At 46.1% G+C, this 7,428-nt stretch overlaps 1 pseudogene; it reads right to left on the minus strand.

Moving 5' to 3' along the window:
- Window positions 1–5,320: 5,320 nt before the first annotated feature.
- Window positions 5,321–7,163, minus strand: LOC134385854 (YTH domain-containing family protein 1-like; annotated as a pseudogene).
- Window positions 7,164–7,428: the final 265 nt, after the last annotated feature.

The raw sequence follows: 7,428 nt of genomic DNA on the forward strand, positions 1-7,428 counted from the left end.
TATCAGCAACACGTTAGACAGACTTCTCTGACCATGTGTGTGGGGATTTCTCCCCACCAGCAAGCAAGCAATTAATTCTGCAGCAGACACCAACTGGGTATCCTCTGATTTAATTACATTCTGACTCTGTCTACCTGGAGATAGTGTCAGATCCCACAGGTTGAGGGCTCAGTCCCCAAGACTGCACCCTATCTCAGATGCCAGTTGCAAGTCCCGGCCTCTGGAACTTCTAACCAACCAGCTGTAAACCCAGTTTTCCACAATTCCCTCCTTGGGTTCTATTAGTTTGCTTGAATGACTCACAGAACTCAAGGAAACACATACTTACATTTTCTGGGGTTCTTTTATGAAGGATATTACAAAGGATACAGATGAAGAGATGCATAGGATGAGGTATGAGGGAAGGGATACAGAGCTCCATGCCTCCCCAGGGCATGCCATCCTCCAGGAGTCTCCATGCGCTCAGCCATCCAGAAGCTCTTCAAACCCAGGCCTCTTGGGTTTTTATGGAGGCTTCATTACACAGGCAAATTGATTAAGTCATTGGCCATTGTTGAACTTAACCTTGAGCCCTTCTCCCCTCCCTGGAGGTTGGGGATAGGACTGAAAGTCCCACCTTGGTCTTTCTGGTACTAGCCCCCATCCTGAAACTACCTAGGGACTGCCAGCCATCAGTCAACTCAACTCGTTATCATACAAAAAGACAGCACTTTGGAGTTTCTAAGGATTTTAGGAGTTGTATGCCAGGATATGGTCAAAAGACTGAATATATATTTTTACAATATCACAGTATGAATATATTGTTAAACACACATTATCAGAGGTCATTGTTTTGGACTAAGTTCCTGCACTAGGCTCCAGCAGACCAGACTAAAAAAAACCAAAATGGAGTCAGTCCTGTTAAATCCATCTCACTTAGGTTGTGGTCTGACCAGAGAAGTCAGGAGAAAGAGAGAACAGCCAATTTCCAAAACAAGCCAGTTTAAATCTTCAATAGGTATGATAGTGACGTCTCCCTCTGCTTTAATCCTTACACAGAAGAGATAGCCAGAACCAACCTGATGTTAATTAATCAGCTATTTTTCCATATTCTCTGCCCCTGTCTCTACCTTACAAGCAAAGTAACTTTGAAATGACCAATCCACTCTTTGCTCTTTGTTTCTGCTCTCTTCAGCCTTTTTCTGACTATAAAGCCTTTGTTGTTTATGATAAACTTCTGAGCACTTCTCTGACTTTGTGGAATGGTGTTTCTGGAAGATGATCTTCACAATTGACTCCTGATAAACTTCATAAAATTTCTGCCTCCACAGCCTTAATTTCAATCATCAACATGAATAGTGAATAAATACAGCCTTAAGAAAAATACTCATAGAAGAACATTAGTTTGCTGGTCCTAGAGTGTGAAATGCAAGGTGTGGTTATGGAATCGGACCTATAGTAAAAGAAAACACATTGTAACCTACTAAAAATCCCCTGTTCTCCACCTGTTCGTCTGTCATCCCCCTTCTCTCAGAACCCCTGGTGACCTCTGTTTGACTGTCTCTATAGTTTTGAATTTCCAGCATGTCGTAGAGTTGGACCAAGCAACATGTAACTTTTTCATACTGGTTTCTTTCACTTAACAACATGTACTGAAGATCCCTTCATGTCTTTTCATGGCTTTCTTTTCATCACTGAATTATATTTCATTGTATGTCTGGACCACAATCTGCTTATTCTTTCAGTTTTAGGCAATTCTGAATAAAGCTGGTATAAACATACTTTTGCAGGATTTTGTGGGAGAATAAGATTTCAAATCAATTGGGTAAATAAGGTTGCTGGTGGAATGGTGAGACGACGTTTACCTTTGCAGGACGGTGCCAAACTGCCTTCCACAGTGGCTGTGCCACTTTGCATCCCCACCAGCAGTGAATGAGAGAGTCCCTGCTGTTCTGCAGGCCTCGCAGCTCGTGGCCTTGTCAGTGTTTTAGATTTCATCCATTCTAGTGGGTGTGCAGTTGCGTCTCCTTGCTGTCGTAATCTGCAACTCCCTGCTGACAAGTGATGAGATCTTTTCATATCCTAATTCGCCATTCCTGTGTCTTCCTCATGAGGTGTTTCGATTTTTAGGCCCATGTTTTCATTGGGCTGTTTTCTTTTATGTGGCTGGCCAGGATGGGATGGAACCCTGGGCTATTTTCTCATGGTTGAGTTTTAAGAGTTCTTTGTATTTTGGGATGCAAATTCTTCATCATATATGTGTTTTGCAAATATTTTCTCTCTTATTTTGGCTTGTCATTGGATTCTCTTAACACTGTCTTTCACAGAGTAGAAATTTTAAATTTTAATAAAGTCTAAAATCGCTTTTTTTTTCTGTCATGTAATGTGCTTTTGGGGTTATACCCCAAATTTTCTCCTATAATTCCTTACAGAAGTTTTGTGGTACTGTGTTTATTTATTCAATTTTTTAAGTTTAAATTTTTATGGTGTCTGGCTGGTGTGGAGATCCAAACCTGTGACCTTGGGGTTATAAGGCTGTGCTCTAAGCAACTGAGCTAACTGGCCAGCCCTATGGTATGGTGTTTAACTCTTGTCTTGGAGATAATTTTTATGACAGGTGTGAAGGGCTGTGTTTAGATTTTTTGTTGTTGTTTTGGCATGTGGAAGTCCAATTTTTCTAGCACAATTTGTTGAGAGACAATCCTTTCTCCGCTGAATTGCTTTTTTTTCTGTGTCAGATCAGTTGCCTGTATTCGTGTGGTTCTATTTCTGGGCTGTCTTTTCTGTCCCATGATCTGCACGTCTGTTATTTCACTGACACTGCACTGTCCTGTAGCTCTGTAGTGGGTCCTGTGATCTGGCTGTGTCTGTCCCCAACTTTGTTCTTCTTCAATGTCATGTTGACAATTCTGGGTCATTTACCTTTTCATATAAACATTAGAATTAGTTTTTCAATAGCTACAAAACAGCTTGCTGGGATTTTCATTGGGATTGTGTTGAATCTATAGACCAAGTTGGGAAGAATTGACATCTTCACAATAATGAGGTTTCCAGTCCATGAATATGGAGTATCTACTTATTTATACAAATTCCAGTTCAACTATATTAAATAATGAAGGGAATTTATTTACTCCCGTAATTGAAAATGCCCAAGGGAACAGCCTCCAACATAGTTTCACGTGGAGGTTCATGGTTTTATCCTAGGGCCTTTGCTCTCAGCTGGCTTCCTTCCTCGTGCTGAATTGAGCTCTGGGATTCCAGGCTTCTGTCCTTCTACCTCACTGTGCAGAACCTTCATGCAAGCGTTTCCAGCAATAGTCCTGGATCCATTCTGATTCGACTAGCAGAGGTCACATGCCCATTCTTAAAGTAGTGTTTCTGTGGTTAAGTTGTATATTCCATTCCAGGGCAGGGGTAGAGGCAGCTTCCCCAGAAGCATGTAGATTTACAGATGGAAACTTGGTGCTTTTCTAAAATGTTGGGGAGGCAATCATATATGTACACCTCTAGCATGGACCCAAAGAGATAGAAGCCAGGTTGTTGAAGGCCTTAACCCTAAATGGGTGATAGAGAGTAATGGATCAGTCTTATAGGGGAGAGTGAGATGGTGAGGTTTGCATGTCAGAATTTTTTTCTGTGGTTTAGGACACAATGAACCTGTGCATGCCTCGAGGTGGATGAGGAAGCCGTGACAGTGGTCCTGGAGAGTGAAGCTGAGGAATTTGAGCTTGACTGTGGCTGTGGCAGTGTCAGGGAAAATGAGAAGGTGAGGGCAGGTTACAGACAAGTTTAGGAATTACAAAAAACCAGCAAAAAGCAATAGGATGATTTTCTTATTTATCTCATTGGGAATCCCATAAATTGGGGAATAAAACATGCTGCAACACAAGTCTGGAGGCACAGTGGGGCACAGCTGGTGGATTACTTTGGGCATGTTGAATCTGGGATGTCTTTAGAGGAAATATCAAGTAGACAAGTAGATTTGGGGATGTATTAGAGTTAGGCTGAGGGCAAAGATTGTTATCATCATATATGGAGAAATTAAAACCAAAACCAAAATTAGAGTATCCTCGACTTTTTTTTTTCTAAATAGGTGTTGTTTATTAAGGCTTGTATTCTCCTAGAGGAAAGTTATCCAATGTTGTCCATGACTCTATATAGGCAGTAACAGTTCAGAGAAAGTGACACGTTCTAAATACAAGTCTAAATAATACAGCTTAAACTTTGACTCAGAGAGTCTTTTGGAGTAAATAGTTTTCAGGGTATCTGCTCTCTAAGACAGGAAGATCCTCTACAATGGCACATGAAGGTTTGGTGTGCTAGAGCATCAGGCGTCAGCACCATTTTCATGCTTAAACTCAAACTCCAGTTGGTGGCAAGTTCTTCAATGGTCCCTCATTCCACAAAACATGACAGCAAACTCATTTTCTAAAAGTTTTTTCTGTTTGTTTTTTGCATTTTTTTACCCATTCAACAGGAAGAAAAAGATTAGACACACACAGTGAAATTCACAATTGGGGGTGTCAAGCACCACACTGTACTACAAGATCCTACATTTAAAGCTCAGTATTATTGGTACGAAAACTTAAGATGGCATTAGGATTCTCGAGTGAAGTAAAAGGGGGAAATTAAAAATGATGTGCAGACAACTAAGAATGCCTGAACACAGAACCAGACCTAAAACGTCTTCCAAATCCTCTGCATGTTGAACCCCATCACCACTCAGATGGATCAGACAGCGGGGCTGTGAGGGACACAGCAGGCTCTCGGTGCAGGCCACCGATTATGAAAGGACACTCTTCCAAGAAAGCAAAATCATGCTCACCAGATTTGAATTTTAAAATTTATCTGTCTAGTAAAAAACCAAATGGGCAGATTAGCCCTTTAGACAGATAACATAGTTAATAAAAACCAGCTGAACAAGGTGATCACTAACTTTGACTTCAGTGTTTGGAAGAGATTTCACAGGACACTCTAAATGGTTTCTTGTGTTTGCTATAAACCAATAAAGGGAAAAGAAATACCAAGTCTCAAATAGAGATACTAAGTGACCGTGGGTGTAAGAACAAGAGCATAATTTCTGCCAAAATTTTAAAAACAAAACCTTTGGGATGTATAAGGCTTTTTGTTCTATTTGTTTTTGAGGATACTTATATTTCACATTAGATCAGTCTGATTGATAAGCTCAAAAAAAATACCCCTTTATTAGTGAGTTCTACAATATCAAGTAATACCTAGAAAAAGTACAAGTGCACGTGGATCCATTTGGGCAAAAATAAACTACAAAGAAGGTAACGCGGGCGACACGCCGGGCGAGGCAGGGACAGCACCGAGCACACACTTAGCAAACGTTTTTCAAAGTCAGACGTTGAAACGTGAGAAGCCGGTTTCCCCGCTGTCTGTTTCCATCCTGCGTCCCCTGCGCCTCCTGCTCCCGCCCCTCCCGGCGCCGCTCCTGGTGACAAAAGCGTCGCAGATGGAGGCGGTGCTCGTAGGAGGCGACGATTCTCAGCGCTTGCTTTGCTTTCTACGAGGACATCTGGGAGTCGCGGGACTTCGTGACCGCTCCTGGTCGTTATTCTCCTGGCTGCTGGGCGCGACCTTGACAAAAATCCACTTCACGTCGGGCTTCCCCTTCCTCTCGTCCTGAGACCAGACTCCAGCACTGGTGCCTGGCCCGGGGCGACTTCCTCTCGGCCGCCCCACAGAAACGCCATCCCGTCGACGCCGAGCAGCCGGCAGCGGGCCCTGTCACTCGCGGAGCGGAGCGCAAAGCTGTCCCCGCGCCTGTCGCCGCGCTCAGTGCTCCACCCATTGGGGCACTTCCTGGAGTGACGGGTGTCGTCCTCGGCGCGGCTCTCTATGGTGGACACACCCCGCTTTTCAGGTTCCAGTCACAGTCTTTAGGATTAGGGCTGTGTCAGCACCACGCTCAGCCAGTGAGCTAACCGGCCATCCCTATATAGGATCCGAACCCGTGGCCTTGGTGTTATCAGCACCGCACTCTACCGAGTGAGCCACAGGCCGGCCCTAGGATTAGGGCTGTGGGCAGCCTTCAGCTTCTCAAGGATGGGGTGGGAGTCTGCACTCGGGGCAGAGCTGGGCGGGGTGTTTCCAGGACCGTCACTGGCGCTGCTGGTCCCTGCACTCTGCCCACATGCTGCCCTTCTGCTGTGAGGGACGACCCAGCGGCTTGGGGTGGCTGCTGAGGGCTCTGATATTATGGTTGGGCCGATGGGGGAGGCTGGGCTGGGAGAGGCTGAGCTGGGGCTGGGGGACAGTCTGAGGGGACCAGTGTCTGCTGGGGGCCTGGGGCCTTGGCAGCAGCCCCTTGTTATCCCAGATGCTGATGTCCATTTATGCTTTAGGGGTGGAGGGGGCAGTGTGCCTCCCATCACAGGCCCAGTCTTTGCTTTCATCTTAGGCTGGGTTTGGCAGGCTTGCTGGCAATGGCCGTCCATGAGGTCGGTTTTGAAACTGGCATGTTACATTTGTCCCACTGTTGCAGAAAGGACACCAGTCAGCACCACGTTGTTGACAACGGAGCCCACCATTTTGACTGCAGAGGTGGTAGCATCCCTGATCTTCAGGCCAACCATGCCCTGCTCCAGGCTGTTCATCCCAGGGGCCTTGTTTAGTGTGTTGCTGTGAAAATCTGTCTGGCCATCAACCACCGTGCCACCCAGGCGGCCCGGCAGGTAAGGTAGCTACGTCCATGTGCTGGATTCTGAGTCTGCTGCCCTTGAGATCCACTTGTCTCCCATCTTGAGAACACAGGGGCTTTGGGGGGAAAATTAAACCTTTCCTGATAGATGTTGTTCCCCAGGTCTCCGGGCTGCCACAAAACAGCGTCACGCATGAGATGATCGTCCTCATTACTGCGCTGTCTGCAGGTGGTGAGCTATGGAATTGGAGGGTCCCCTGAGGTGGACCAGGCACCTGAGAATGAGGAAATCCGTGGGCGGCGGGCACCAGCCGGACAGGTAGGGATCGCTCATCAAGGGGTAACTGTTACTCTGATTTGACTGTCCAGAAAGGTAGGGCTCAGAGTCATTGTCATTGACTGACTCCTTCTGATGCAAAGAACCATTCTCTACTGGGGGTCCATGCTCCTGGCCAACATGCTTCATGAATAGCACAGCGAAGCTGGGGTGCTTGTGGGCTCGGGTTGTGCCCGCTTGCATGGCCCTGAGCTGGCCCCACCGCCAACTCCCCAGGCCAGGTGTGGCAGCAGCTGCTGGGCATGAGTGGTGGCACTGATGGCACAGCTAGCTGGTTAGCTGGCAATTTAATGAACATTGGGCAAAGACTGCGGGAGTCATGGAGCTAAAGTCAGTGATCAGTGGGGGAGTCCTGCATTGGCTCAGCGGAGGCCAGTGGCTCTGAAGGGTGTGCCTACTGTGGTGGCACTGTCAGCCCGTGGGAGCCGTGGCCTTGGGACAGGCTGAG

This window comes from Cynocephalus volans, chromosome 9 (genome assembly GCF_027409185.1).
Source record: "Cynocephalus volans isolate mCynVol1 chromosome 9, mCynVol1.pri, whole genome shotgun sequence".
In the NCBI taxonomy this organism is placed as follows: domain Eukaryota; kingdom Metazoa; phylum Chordata; class Mammalia; order Dermoptera; family Cynocephalidae; genus Cynocephalus; species Cynocephalus volans.